Source organism: Desmodus rotundus, chromosome 9 (genome assembly GCF_022682495.2).
Source record: "Desmodus rotundus isolate HL8 chromosome 9, HLdesRot8A.1, whole genome shotgun sequence".
NCBI lineage: Eukaryota > Metazoa > Chordata > Mammalia > Chiroptera > Phyllostomidae > Desmodus > Desmodus rotundus.
The window spans coordinates 89,049,361-89,065,289 of record NC_071395.1 but is presented as its reverse complement, the minus strand read 5'-3'; the positions used below and the strand labels follow the sequence as shown (position 1 = coordinate 89,065,289).

General features: G+C 38.5%; 1 protein-coding gene and 1 non-coding gene across 13 annotated transcripts in view; one reads left to right on the top strand and one right to left on the bottom strand.

Annotated features, from left to right (window-relative positions):
• Positions 1-15,929, bottom strand: part of BPTF (bromodomain PHD finger transcription factor) — a 124,408-nt gene that overhangs the window by 104,226 nt on the left and 4,253 nt on the right. The gene's annotated exons all lie outside the window — the stretch shown is intronic.
• On the top strand, positions 6,978-7,081 carry LOC112316609 (U6 spliceosomal RNA). Its single transcript, XR_002976013.2, has one exon. It is a non-coding gene; the product is annotated as a U6 spliceosomal RNA (small nuclear RNA).

Below are 15,929 nucleotides of genomic sequence, written 5' to 3'. Positions count from 1 at the left end.
ACAAATATTGTCTAATTTAATTTAACGTCCAATTTTAAATTATCAGCATTCATATATTTTGAAAGATTTTGGACAACTATTGTATTATTCTGATTTTTTAAAGCATTTCATTCAGCTTTACGTTAAGCTAAAGTCAGTCGGTTTTCTGTTAGTATAAGAGGTATAAGAAGTCCATAAATTCTACATTCTATATTATCTAGCTGGAAACCACAAAATAGCTTCTATTCAAACTACTACACACACACACGTACACATATATATACACACATATACATATACACACATACATCTATATGTAACATATATATGGGACAATGTGAGCACTTTTGAAATCTAACATTAAATACATTAAAAACTCTGAAGCATTATTGGGAGAGAATAAATTTGCTGACTTTTTTTAGAAAGCAACTGGCAAAACTCTATCTGAATGAATATCCCTATGATCCAGCAATTCTACCTCCTAAAATTTATCCCACAGATATATGAACACATGAATTTAAGTACAAATTTAAGTTCTTAATGCAACAGTTTATAAAAGCTTAAGTTTTGTGTCTTAACCTAAATATAAGTCAATACTTAAATGAATTATAAATTATGATACACCTACACAATGGAATCCAATCTAGCAGTTGAAAAGAACAAAGTAGCCCTAGCTGGTGTGGCTCGTGGATTGAGCATGGGCCTGCAAACCCAAGGGTCACTGGTTCGATTCCCAGACGGGGCACATGCCTGGGTTGTGAGCCAGGTCCCTGGTAGCCACACATTGATGTTTCTCTCTCCTTCCCTTCCCCTCTCTCTAAAACTAAAATAAATACTTCTTTAAAAAAAGAACAAAGTAAAAATTCACATGTGCTAAATGAAAAACCTTTAAGACACATTATTAAGTGGAGGGAAAAAATAGCTACAGAACAATGAATACAATCTCAAATGAGAAAAATCAGAAACATAAAAAAAGAAAGAAAAAGGGGCAATGATAAAGTACACATGTGTAAGAGGTCACATGAGAATCTTTTTTAAGTAGTTGCTTCTGGGAACAAAAACTGGGGGGACAGAAAAGGATGACAGACTAATTTTTTACCATTTTATATTTTTTATTATCAGATGCATGTATTATATTATAATATTTTAAAAGAAAAATACTCATCTGGTATCTATGCAAACATATATATAAAAGGTTAATATTTAAATCAGTAAGATGATGCTATTATTAATGGCTACTGATAAGTCTTGTAAGAATATAAATATAAGGTCAATATGCCAAATTCAAAGATTCACACTTACAGAACTGAGTACAGATTATAGTGTATAAAGAGAAAATTCAAAATTAAACCACTTAAGCCCCTCAACTGTCAATCATTAGTAAATAATTTCAACCATTCGTGGAAATGTATTTCTAATATAATATGCCACTGAGAATTATGCTTATTACCATTTTCAACAATGATCTAATATCTAGCTGATAAATTAATTTTCCTGTATTTAAAAAAAGGATTAACATCAATCTCACTAGTTATCAGGAAAAGGCAAAGTAAAACCATAATGAGATACTATTCATACTCATTGGTGGACAAAAATTTGTAAGTTCAACCAAACAAACTTTGGGGGAGAAGGTAGAGTAACAGAAACACCAGTGGGACAGTAAACTGGGACCATCACTCTATAGAGCAATTCAGTAATAGGTTAAGGTTGTGTATACAATCCTGAGAAAGCAGTCTGCAAACTTTTACCCATGATGCAAAGTAAGAAGTACCTCTTATATCTCAATCCAGTACTCACATAACCCAAAACTAAAGTTCTACAAAGCTACTCTTTCTCTATGTCTTATATTGGTACAATCTCTTCTATCTTATTCTTCTAACTTCTGTTCTATCCTTTCTGCTTTTAAAACATACAGCCCACAATTTGAATAACATTTCTACAGAGAAGCCTTCTTCATGCATATGCAGAACATTCAATGTTGTTTATAAAAGCAAACAGTCAATCGAGCTGGAAACAACCAAATGTACATCAACAGGGGAATGGTTAAGTTGTGGAATATTCATTTGACAGAATTCTAAAGAGCAGTCTTGACTAATTAAGGCTACATATGTCAGCATGGATCAATCTTAAAAACACCATGAAACAAACAAAAAAATTGCTACACAAGGATCAACAATTTTAACCCATGCAAACCAGTTTTATCTATGGCTTATGGATGAATGAACTAGTAGTTAACATCACCACTAAAATGCACTCTCCTTAAGGGCAGAGAGTTTTATCTATGTTGTTTGTCTCTGTAAACAGTAGTCTGGTACACAGTAAGGCTATTTATTTATTTACTTTTAGAGAAAGGGGAAGGGAGGGAGAAAAAGAAGGAGAGAAACATCAATGAGTGGTTTCCTCTCATGCACCCCCAATAAGGGGACCTGGCCCACAACCCAGGCATGTGCCCTGACTGGGAATAAAACTGGCAACCCTTTGGTTTGCAGGCCTGCGCTCAATCCACTGAGCTACACCAGCCAGGGACCACTTCACATCTTTACCTTACCTACTTGGACCATGGTGGCATTTGAGTTGTGACTCCTGCCATGAACAATCTCCATTATTAGGTTTCTTCCAAAACACAGAAAAGATTCTTAATTCAAGCTATTTAGGCAATTAAGGATAATATATCTATGAAGACAATCTTCCCAATTTACCAATGATCAGAAATATGAGGCATTTCACCCAGATAATTAAGACTGAAAAAGTTCAAATGTATCTGAAAGTACAGTGAAACCGCTTTTTTTAAAATCCTTACCCAAGGATATGTTTACTGATTTTAGAGAAAGAGGAAAGGGCGGGGTGGGGGAGAGAAATACTGATGTGGGGAAAATACTGATTTGTCGCCTTCCCCACACGCCCGATAGGAGATTGCACCAGCAACCTAGGTATGTGCCCTGACCAGGAATTGAACCCGCAGCCTTCTTTGGGTGCACAGGATGATGCTACAACCAACTGAGCCACCCAGCCAGGGCACCACTTTTTATTTTTTACTATTTGCATAACACTTGGAAAGCACAGTGGTCATCTGTTGGAGAGAAGGATAATTCACTGAGTAAGAGTTCAAGGAATGTGCGAAACAATTTTGATGTCTATAGAAGAATGGGGAAAATTGCACTGAGAGGAGGGACTGAATTTTTATTAGCCATTTTAAATGTTGGACTATTTCCTCTGATAAATCTCAATATAGCTATGTAGCATTAGAAGGAAAAGGACAAGAAAAGAAATTCCACACAGATTAATATGTGCATTTCTGAAATACTTTTTAAGTTCCATAAATAGAATATACTATAAAAAGACAGACCTCAAAGGAGGCAATGCTAACATACTGAAGTCAAGTGGGAAGCCATGACAGTAAAATGCAGAAATTGCGCCTACACTGCCATTCAGTGGAATCACTTGGGCTATGCAGTCTCCCAAATGTGTGAATTCTAAAACATCCATCAGGGCGGAGTCGAAGCATTACCTTTCTTAGCAGATCTCCAGAGCTTCCATAGTTGAAACTTAACATCACTTAAGTAGCAAAAGAATTCCTCTCAGAAAAAAATGTCTTTTCCTTCAAAACTATTAGCTAAATAACTTAGCCAGAAGACTCCTGAGAAAAAAGATTTTATATACGAGAACCCAGGCATACTGGGACACATTAGCATGCCATAATTCAGCTCACAAACCAACTTTTAAACTTTTACAACATAGGAATTCCCTGAGTTATCAAATTATATTTCTCAACCAAAAGTCTCTGAATTTTAATCCTCTTTTCCCTTCTGCCCTACATCTACAGCTCTTAGCCTAATTTTCAGGACTGTGGCAGATTTCCTAAAACTAAGTGTTAACAGACTGTCTGTTCCTCTTACCAAGAACAACAAATGAGGTAGTCATCTCAAAGATGATCTCTCCAGTCTTAACACAGAAATTCAATGCCATCATATACATAAATAACACTGGGCCGACAGTCTCAACAGAGGAGGAGGACCATAGCCAAACTGCTGGGACTACCCTGGCTGTGCAGGATTTGGAGCAAATAAAAGTGCTAAAGGAAAAGAAATGCTAGGTAAATTCTCACAGTCTAGCAGAAGTAGACTGACTATGACAGCACAGTCAGTCCAAAAGAACTTTCTGTAATGATATGAAATGACCCAAATGTTGTACATCTGTGTGGTACAATACAGTAGCCACAAGTGGCTACTGAGCACTTGAAATGTTAACTAGTGTCACTGAAGAACTGAACTTTGTATCTTTCTTACTTATTTTTTTAAAGATTTTATTTATTTATTTTTAGACAGAGGAGGAAGGAGGGGAGAAAAAGAGGGATGGAAACATCAATGTGTGGCTGCCCCTCTCTCGTCCCCTACTGGGTACCTAGCCTGCAACCCAGGCAAGTGCCCTGACTGGGAATAGAACTGGTGACCCTTTGGTTTTCAGGCCTGCACTCAATCCACTGAGCCACACCAGCCAAGGCTGATCTTACTTATTCAAATTTAAAAGCCACATATGGCTTATGGCTGCCATACTGGACTGGACAGCAGAGAACTAAGGGTGAAAAGAATTCAGAGATTTTCTTTGACTAGCTCACTCAGTTCAACAATTACCTATTGCATACTAAAAAATGAGCCAGGCACTAAGGAGAGGGAGATGAATATGACCCTCCCTACCCTAAAGTAGGTTCTAATGAAGGACAGAGCCAATAATTAACAGTCTATTTCAGTACAACGTCTTAAGAAATGAAAATACAATGATAAAGGAATCAAATAATCCTTCCTAAATGTGTATGCCTTAATAAATAGAACCATAAAGGCTGACAGAACTCCAAAGAGAAAGAAACAAATCCATAACAATAGTTATAGACTTCAACACTCCTCTCCTAGTAATCAATAGAACAAGCAGACAGAATATGAGCAAGGATATAGAAGACCTTAACACTGCTAACAACTTGACTTTATCGACACCTACAGAATGCCCCACCCAACAGCAGAACACACCTTCTTTCCAAGTACACTTGGAACCTTCACCTAGACAGACACTATTTTGAGGCACAAAACAAACATCTAAAAACTTTTTATAAAATTAAAGTCAAAGTATGCTCTCTGAACAAAATGAATTAAAATTATACGAGTAAATCAGTAACAGAAAGATGTCCAGAAAACTCCCAAATATTTGGAAACTGAGCAACATATAAATGCACACAATCCTGAGGGGTAGAGGGGGGAGGTGAAGAAACTTAGCACCACCTGGGGAAAAGGAAATGGTGACCAGAGATGGCAAGGGATGGATGGGTGAGTAGAAGTTAATCATCAGAGCAGTGAACAACTGTAAGGTGTATGAAGAGAACTATAAAGAATTCAATATCACTTGACAAACATTCAAGGTGAGAAGTTATATATAAGAAGAGAAATAAAAGAATTTAGAAGTTGATTCATCTTTGATCCCTTTCTCCCCTTAATCACACCCCACCTAACCAATCTGTCACTAAGATGTATCATTCTAAATCCTAAATTATTTTTTGAATTATGTCTCTCCATTCCCACTGATACTAATACTACACAAGATCTGCCACCTGGTCTACTTCAATAGCCTAATTCCCACCCTGGCCAGGTAGCTCAGTTGGTTAGAGTAATGTCCCCATATATCAATGTTGCTGGTTCAATCCCCAGTCAGGGCACATACAAAAAGCAACCAATGATTGCATAAGTAAGTGGAACAACAAAATCTATGTTTCTCTCTCTAAAATCAAAAATAATTTTTTTAAAAAATAGCCTAATTCCCTTTATCAATTCTTATCCCACTCCAATTAACTCTCTAAAATTGTCAGAGGGATTTTTTTTTAAACCACAAATATGGTCATATCACTTCCTACTTATAATCCTTCATGGTTTCCCCTCCAGGCCATTGCACCTGGTGATCCTAGGGCCTAGAATCCTCCTTCCCCACCCTTCAATTGGCTGCTTTAGTTCTGAGTTCATCACCTCTTCAAGGCGCCTTCTCTGACCACCTCAGACCAGATCATATATATTTACTTGCCCCCTTTCGAAACATTTCTCTCACTGATACACCAGCTATCTGCCTTGCTCCATCAGGACATAGGCCAGATCTGATTTAGTCCCAGGAACATAGATGGTACTCGATAGATATTTTTAAAATAAATCAACAAATGAATGAAGCAACAAAGGATGAGGCTGAAGAGAAGCAAAAGCCAAGTCACAAACTATCCACATACGTTAAAGCATACAATCATTTTCCACTGAAGATTTTAAGGGAGGGCATAACATGGTCAGGACTGCCTTTGAGCACAGCACTGTGTGTGTGGAGGATAAATGTGAGGCAGGCTGGTTCCTTCAAGAGGTTAAGTGACGGTTGAAGACGTCCCAATCTAGGACCCAGAGACAGACAAGAGAGCTGAAAGGTATTTGATAGAGATGTAAGATGTACATTGAAAAGGGCCTGATAACCAGCCTGCACAGGGGCAGTGAGGCATGGGAAGGAGTGTGTTGCTTCCCCCTTCTGACCTGGGTAGTTCAGCGGGCAAGGAAATGGGAGGTTGGGAGTGTTCACTACAGCATGAATTCTATTTGCAACATGCTGAATTTGATATGCCTACAGGACGGAGAAGTGGAGGGGTTCAAGATGAATTGATGAGTTAAATAAAACACAGGAAAGAATTTCCAACTATGGATATTTGGGTATTAGAGGTCATGAAAGTATTTAATTTTATTAGTAGTTAAACAAATGCAAATTCAAACAAGAGAATTTTAATGCACTGAATGCAAAGATGGTTTATAAAAAGCTAGAATTGGCAAAATGGGCACTTTCTTACCCCACTGGTGGAAATATATTTATTATATTTATAATATAGTGATATATATAATGTGTTCTTTTATATATATTGTAAAATGCATGTGTTATGTATTATTTATAATATATTAGTAATACATAATGAAAACCTTAAAAAAATCAGGGATGTGCTCGCTTTGGCAGCACATATACTAAGACTGGAACGATGCAGAGATTAGGATGGCCCCTGAACAAAGATGATATGCAAATTCGTGAAGTGGTCCAAATTTTTTGAATGAGGAAATAGTGCAGGGATTACGAAGCACAATTGGTAGGAACAAAATAAACAGGGGAAGTTAAGAATAGCATAGGAAATGGAGAAGCCAAAGAACTTACATGCACAACCCATGGACATGAACTAAGGCGGGGAGAGTTGCTGGAAGGAAGGGGGGGTACCGGGCAGAGGGGGGCAAGGGGAAAAAATTGGGATAACTGTAATAGCATAATCAATAAAATATACTTAAAAAAAAAATCAGGGATATGTGCCCTGGCTGGTGTGGCTCAGTGGATTGAGCGCCGACCTGTGAACCAAAAACTCACAGGTTCCATTCCCAGTCAACGGCACATGCCTGGGTTGCGGGCCAGGTGCCCAGCTGGGGTCACAAGAGAGACAATTGATGGAGGTATCTCTCACACATCAATGTTTCCCTCCCTTCCCCTCTCCCTAAAGGTAAATAAAATCTTAAAAAAAGAAATCAGGATGTGAACCAACATTTATCTAAAAAGGATGGTCACTAAAGTAATCACAGCAAACAAAGAGTGCCATCTTTAGTATTTGGTAAAAGCTTAGATGGAATCTTATGTGGCTATTAAAAGTCATGCTATTATCAGCCCCCTTGTTCTAATATATCCTATCCCCCAGGCTGGATTAGTTTTCAAAAGTTCAGCCTTAAAGAACTCACACGACTCCACTCCAGGAAGACAAACAACCCAATTAAAAAATGGGCAAAGGACTTGAACAGACACTTCTCCAAAGAAGACATACAGAGGGCCCAGAGACATATGAAAAGATGCTCAGCATCACTAGCCATCAGAGAGATGCAAATTAAAACCACAATGAGGTACCATAGTCACACCGGTCAGAGTGGCCAACATAAACAAATCCACAAACAAATGTTGGAGAGGATGCGGAGAAAAGGGAACCCTAGTGCACTGTTGGTGGGAATGCAGACTGGTGAGGCCACTGTGGAAAACAGTATGGAATTTCCTCAGAAAACTAAAAATGGAACTGCCCTTTGACCCAGCAATTCCGCTGCTGGGATTATACCCTAAGAACCCTGAAACACCAATCCAAAAGAACCTGTGCACCCCAATGTTCATAGCAGCACAATTTACAATAGCCAAGTACTGGAAGCAACCTAAGTGCCCATCAGCAAACGAGTGGATCCAAAAACTATGGTATATTTACACAATGGAATTCTACGCAGCAGAGAGAAAGGAGCTTATACCCTTTGCAACAGCATGGATGGAACTGGAGAGCATTATGTTAAGTGAAATAAGCCAGACGGTGAGGGACAAATACCATATGATCTCACCTTTAACTGGAACATAATAAATAAGGAAAAAAAAAAAGGAAACAAAATATAATCAGAGACATTGAAGTTAAGAACAATCTAACAATGGACAGGGGGGAGTGGGGAGAGGACAGTGAGGAGAGGGGATTACAGGAACTACTATAAAGGACACATGGACAAAATCAAGGGGGAGGGTGGAGGTGGGGGAGGGAGGGGGGTTTGGCTGGGGTGGGGTGGAGGGATGGGGAGAAAAGGCACACAACTGTAACTGAATAACAATAAAAAATTAAAATTAAAAAAAAAAAGTTCAGCCTTACCATGACATATTCCAGTTTAAAAACATATTACTAAATGACTCCCCACTGCCTACAAGTATAAATTCCTCAGACTAGCATTTATTCAAAATGGACCAAAATATAATCTCCATTTCTCTAGTCTTATCTCCTTGACACTCAACCACAAGTATGTAGTCCTTAAACATTCTGTCATCTGTTACATCTTGCATCTTCCTTTCTCTTCCTATTCAACCTCCACCTAAAGAAATCCTGTCCAACTTTCAAGGCAAATTCGTGAAGTAGTCCATATTTTTAAATTAAAATTCAACCTTGTTCTTGATACCATTTCTGGTTTCCCAACAGACTGTAACCTCTCTCCCTAATTTAATCATGTTTGTCTTACAACACTTACCATATCCTGATCTGTGTTATAATTATTTATGCACTGTGTTATTATTCCCTCTTCTAAAGAATAAAACCCTGAGAGCAGGTGCCATTTATCCATCTCAGTGTCTCTGAAGATTTTAACACAGTACCATGCACACTTTATAAGTATTAATTATTTTTAAGTGTTTTAATCTCATGGTAAAGAAATACTTAATGAGACTTCCAATTATATTTGACAAATTTGTAACGTGAGGTAATGTCCTTTTCCTCTCAACACTTGGTAAATTGACAGCAAAGAGATACAAAAGGTAGTAACATACTAGAACAAAGAGAAAAGACTATAATGAGATATAACCTCAAACTTGTTAGAATAGCCATTATCAAAACAAGAAATACGTGTTGGCAAGGATGTGGAGAAAAGAAAACTCTTGTGGTCTGTTGGTGGAAATGTAAATTGGAACAGGCAGTGTGGAAAACAGTATGCAGGGTCCTCAAAAAGTTAAAGCTAGAACTGCCATTATGACCCACCAATTCCACTCCTGGGTATATATCCAAAGTAAAGGAAATCACTATCTCAAAGAAGTATTTACACTCCTGTCTTCATTTCAGCATTATTTACAATAACCAAGACATGAGAACAACCTAAGTGCCCACAAACGGAGAAATGGTAAAGATGTGACATACACACACACACACACACATGCACAACAGGACACACACCACACCACTGGTGGGCCTTGAGTGCACCGTGCTAAGGGAAATCTCGCCCTTCCCTGTGTATAATGCGCACCCACGCTTTTGGCCCACACTTTCAGGGGAAAAATTCTTTCATTTCAATTTTTTAATTCAACTTTTTATTTATTTATATTTACAAACAAAACTAATTATCATATTCTAGGACACTATTTTGCACACATATATCATTATTGCTTTCTAGAGTTATACTTTTAATGCATATGCATAAATAAAAAATTAAAAATGTGTATAGATATGGAATTAGTACTACCCATGTATAATATGCACTTTTATTTTTCCCTCGAAAATCTGGCCAAGAAAGTGCATATTATACATTAAGCAAAATACATTAAGTCAGACAGTGAAAGACAAATACCATGTCTCACTTATATGTGGAATAGCTTTTTAATTTTTACTTATTGATTTTAGAGAGAAAGGAAGGAGGGGAAAGAGAGAGAGAAACATCAACCTGTTGTTCCACTTATTTATGCATTCACTGGTTAACCCTTGTACGTGCCCTGACCAGGGACCAAACCTGCAACCATGGCATATCTGGACGATGCTCTAACCAAGGGAGCTACCCAGCCAGGGACATGTGTGGAATTTTTAAAAAAAGGAAGGTCACAGATACAGAGAACAAATTCACCAGAGGCAAGTGTTAGGGTGTTCAAAATGGGTGAAGGGAGTCAAAATGTTCAAAATTCCAGTTATAATTAAATCCTGAAGATATAATGTACAACATGGTGACTACAGTTAATAATACCATACTGCATATTGGAAAGTTTCTAAAAGTAAATCTTGCCAGGTAGCTCAGCTGATTGGAGCATCATCCTGCTACACAAAAGTTACAGGTTTGATTCCTGGTCAGGGCACATAAAAGCAGCAACCAATGAATGCATAAATGGGTGAAACACAAAATCAGTGTTTCTCTCCTCCCCCTTCCCCTTCGTCTAAAAATAATTTTTTTAAGAAAATCTTAAAAGTTCTCACAAGAAAAAATAGTTTTTGTAACTATGTATGGTGACAAATGTTAACTAGACCTATGTATACAAATATTGAATCATTGCTCTATACCTGAAACTAGTATGTCAATTATATTTTAGTTTTTTAAAAATAAATAAAAGGCAGCTCAGGGTTTCCAAAAGAGAAATTTATAGTGAAATGTGATTATTCTAAGGTGTAAGCCCTCATCAATTCCCCTCATCCAGCTTCCCAGAGCAAAAGACAAGCATAGACCTCGCACAGACCCCCTACTCCCAGTCACAGACAAGAAATTTAAGATACCTTTCCTTAAGAAACCAAACAGACTCACAGGAGAAAAATAAAAGAGTGGAAGAGAAAACCAGAAATACACAAAAACAAAAAAAATACAGGCAAGATAAAAATAGATCAGTGGTGACCTGAGGTTAGGGAGAAGGGGAAGGAAAGGAGCTGACTAAAGGAGCATAAGGGAATTTTGTGGAGGTGATCAAACTGTGCTGTATCTCATGGTGGTAGTAGTTACATGGCGGTATGAGTCCACCAAAACTTAGTCAACATTGTAAACTAAAATGGGTGAATTTTACTGTATGTGGAAATTATACTTCATAATTTTTTAAATTATTATTATTGAGAAATGTAAGATAATGTATCAATGAACATGATCCTATAGAAAATACAGAAAACAGGTTTTGGAAATTAATTGTCTGATAGCTGAAATAAAAACTGATTTAACAGAAGACTTGGAAGAGAGAAAAGAGAAACCTAAATCTTCCAGAAAGCAGACCAAAAGGACAAACAGATAAAAATTTAAAAAGATAAGAAACGAAATATGATCACCCTAAAAGATTCAACACCTAACTCGTCAACTGGGAGTTCAAGAAGAGAACTGAGCATCATCCTGTACACCAAAAAGTTGCAGGCTTGATCCCCAGTCAGGGCATGTACCTAGGTTGCAGGTTAGATCCCTGGTCTGGGTGCAAATGGGAGACAACCAACTGATGTTTCTTTCTCACATCAATGTCTGTCTGTCTGTCTGTCTGGTCCCCCACCACTCCCCTCTCTCTAAAATCAATATACATACCCTCTAGTGAGGATTAAAAAATGAGAGAGAGAGAACTGAGCCAATTTGGGGGAACATAAACAAATAACAGAAGACATTTTCCTAGAACTAAAGAACATGAGTCTCCAGATTAAAAGGGCCCACCAGGTACACAGCATAATGACTGAAAAAGAGCCACATCAAGTGATAGGATATCGATGTAAAACTTCAGTATATTGGAGACTGTGAAAATAGCCTAAAACCTTTAAAAGGAAAAAAACAGGTTAGATATGATGAAAATAACAGAATGGCCCTAGACTTCTCAACAGTAGCACTAGATTCGAGAACACAACACAGCAAATCTTTCAAGTAAAACTGATTTAAAAATTTTTTTTATTGAATGATTTGAGAGAAACATCGTTTCATAGCTCCACCTATTTATGCACTCATTGGTTGATTCTTTTATGTGCCCTGACCAGAGATCGAATCTGCAATCTTGGCAAATCAGGACAGTGCTCTAACCAACTGAACTACCCACCCAGGACCTAAAACTGATTCTAAATTTAGGATCCTGTACCCCAACAAACTATCTACCTAGTATTAATGGTAAAAAGGGCACTTTCAGATATGTAATGAAAATTAAGGGTGAATTATATTCTTTAAAGATTTTATTTATTTTTAAAGAAAGGGAAGAGAGGGAAAAAGGGAAAGAAACATTGACTGGGCCCTGGATAGTGTGGCTCAGTGGATTGAGCGTTGGTCTGCAAACCAAAGGGTCGCCAGTTCAATTCCCAGTCAGGGCATATGCCTGGGTTGCAGGCCAGCTCCCCAGTGTGGTGCACGTGAGAGGCAACCACACATTGATGTTTCTCTCCGCCTCTTTCTCCCTCCCTTCCCCTCTCTCTAAAAAATAAATAAATATATCTTTTTTTTTTTAAAGAAAGAAACATTGACTGGTTGCCTCTTCTTCCACCCCCCCAACTGGGGACCTGGCCTGCAACCCAAGCATGTGCCCCAACCTGGAATCAAACTGGTGACCTTTTAGGTTTGCGGGCCATGGGCTCAATCCACTAAGCCACACCAGCCAGGGCAAGGGTGGGTTTTCTCATGCATCCGTAGGATACAACTAGAGATTGAACTGAAAATAAGTAAGTAAACCAAGAAAAATGTAAGATCCAAAAAACAGAATCAACGTGGGAAAGCAGCAAAAAGAAGTCCCAGAGTATTGCCCTAGCTCAGTTGGGTAGAATGTCATCCTGATACACCAAGGTTGTAGGTTCAATCCCAGGTCAGGGCACATACAAGAGTCAAGCAATGAATGCATAAATAAGTGGAACAAAAAAAAAGTCTCTCTCTCTCTCTCCCCTCCCCAACTTCCTTTCTCTAAAATCAGTAAATTAAAAAAAAAAAAAAAAAAGTCCCAGTGTGAGAGGTTCACCAACCCTACAGAGCAACAGATGAGAACAGAAAATGCTACATTTGAGAGTCCACAAATAGCAAGTGATAAAATATTTTAAGGTACATAGAACACTAAGCAAGTGAAAAAAATAAGGCAGTAACTTCAGGAAAACATAGCACATTATTTGACTATGAATAATATTTAATAGTCTAACTAATCAATCCCTCATGATTTATAATAATCCCTCGTGAGTTATAGCATGATCCAAAAATCACGCTATAACTATGAGTATAGAAGAAAGGAAGGGTAACTTATAAGGAGTAAATGCTCATCTACTTAACAAAAGCAAGGAAAAAATGTCTGAAATTGATAAATCAAATAGAAGCATATTATTTTAAAATACTGTGGTAATTATCAGAAAAATGAAAACCAGCTACAAGAATTGAAGGCCACTGCCTCTAGAGAGGCCTCAGGTGGGGAGAGGTCTATCAAGGAACCACTTTCGTTCACTATGAGCCTTTCATATTACTTTGTCAATGTTCATGTACTCCTTTGAAAAAGACACAATGATATGAGAAAATCTTGCTTAAAGCAAACAAATCAGTTTAACATGATGCTATTTTATTTTTTAATATGTAGATAAAAATATGGTACAAAAAACTGAGTTTTAAAAATACATCAAAACATATCCATTGGTTATCTTAGGTTGTTGGACTACAGATGATTTTTGTCTTCATCTGTGTAATTATGTGTATGTTCCCAAAAGAGTAAATGCACACTATTCTTATGATTTTTCGTTGTAATTTTAAAACCAACTTGAGAATAGATTAGATCTCAGGGGAAGGAGGGAAGACAGTGGGAGGGCCATAGAACCTGGAAAACTGGAGTTTACGGAACAGGCCAAAAAAGAGGGCAAGGAGGAACTACCAAAGAGCTAGAAGTTACTGAGAGTGCTTTTCTCTAACCACTGTAAATAACTGAAGTAAATACATATTTTTTATTACAGTTCTGGAATAAGTCAGATGTTGCATAAACTGAATTTTTTTAATGGACAGGTTAAACACTTAATATTTCTTAAGTAAAGCAAAAAAATGTAATTTTTACTTAAATGTGGTTCTCAACATATTTTTATACCTTGTAAGTCAGCTGACAGCTTTCAATGGAATAAAATACTACCTCAACACAATGTAAGGTTCCTATATATCTTCACAGAATCTCCACCTTCAGCTGAGGAACAAATCAACAGATAATAATAGCTAGTATTTACTGAATCATTCCCATGTGCCAGGCACTGTTCTAAGCATTTCACATGCATTATAACCCATTTAACCCTCAGGATACCTTGAATTAAGTACTGCATCTCCGTTTTACAAATGAGGAAAGTGGGCACAAAGAGTTGAGCGAACTGCCCATCACCAGAGCCTGGATTCAAATCCATGAAGCCTGGTATCAGATTCTTCTCTCTCTTTTTTTTAACTGACAGGGAAGGGAGGAAGAGAGGGCAAGAAACATCGATGTGAGAAACATCTCGATTGGCTGCCTTCATTAGGCACCTGACCTGGGACCGAATCCGCAACCCAGGCTTGTGCCGTTCCCCGAACCAGAGACCTTCCATTTTTCAGGGACAATGCCCAACTACTGAGCCACTCCAGCCACCACATTCTTAACTCTTTGAGTCTCTGTGCTACCCGCTTCCTTTCAATCCTTGACATTCATAAAAGATTGATCTAGAACCCTCAGATTCTCATATGTCACGATAGCCTAAAATTTTGTGGTTGGCTTACATATCATATACACACGCCCCCGATACCTGGCCCAAGTCCTCACACTGACAGTATGAATACCAATGGTATGATACAACTCCCCTCACACTGGTCCTTCCCTGCCAAATCCTTTTGGGTTTAATTGTTCAAGATCACCTCAGGCAACCCAGCTCTCTCTCCCTAACTCTGTTTTAAAACTATTATAAAAAACAGCCTTCCGGAAGCACTGACAAGATGGCGGACGCGGAGCGGAAGAGAAAGCAACCCTTCCGGAAGTCCACCTCCAGCAGTGCGGATCTCCACCGGCCGCCAGCTGTGCGCTTTGAGCAGCGGAAGCACAGCGCCTCGCAGCGGGTGGCGGCTGAACCCTGGCCTGAGAAGGAAGCAGTATTCAATGCGGAAGCACCAAAAGGAAGCAGCACCCGCAGCAGAAGCGCCAGAGCAAAGGAAGTAAGGAGACACCACCCAAGGAGAAGTCCAACGTGATGAAGACGCACCTAAAGGCCATGATCATCCTGCCCAAGATGGTGGGCAGCATGGTGAGCATCTACAACGGCAAGACCTTCAACCAGGTGGAATTCAAGCTTGAGATGATTGATGGGCCACTACCTGGGCAAGTTCTCTCGTGAAGCACTGCCACCTGGCACTGGGGCCACCCACTTCTCCAGCTTCATCCCCCTCGAATAGCCAATAAAGGCGCAAACTTATCTTTTTAAAAATCCATTTTCATAAAAAGTCTGCTTAAGATGATTCTATTAAAAATGTATTTTTAATTACCTAGCAATTCCATTCCTAGGATATACCCAGGAAAAATTAAAACACTGCACAGCCCTGTCTGGTGTGGCTCAGTGGGTTGCACACCATACTGCGAAGCAAAGGTTCGATTCCCAGTCAGAGCACATGCCTGGGTTGCAGGCCAGGTCCCCAGTTGGGGGCACACGAAAAGCAACCACACACTGTTTCTCTCTCTCTCTCCCTCCCTTCCCC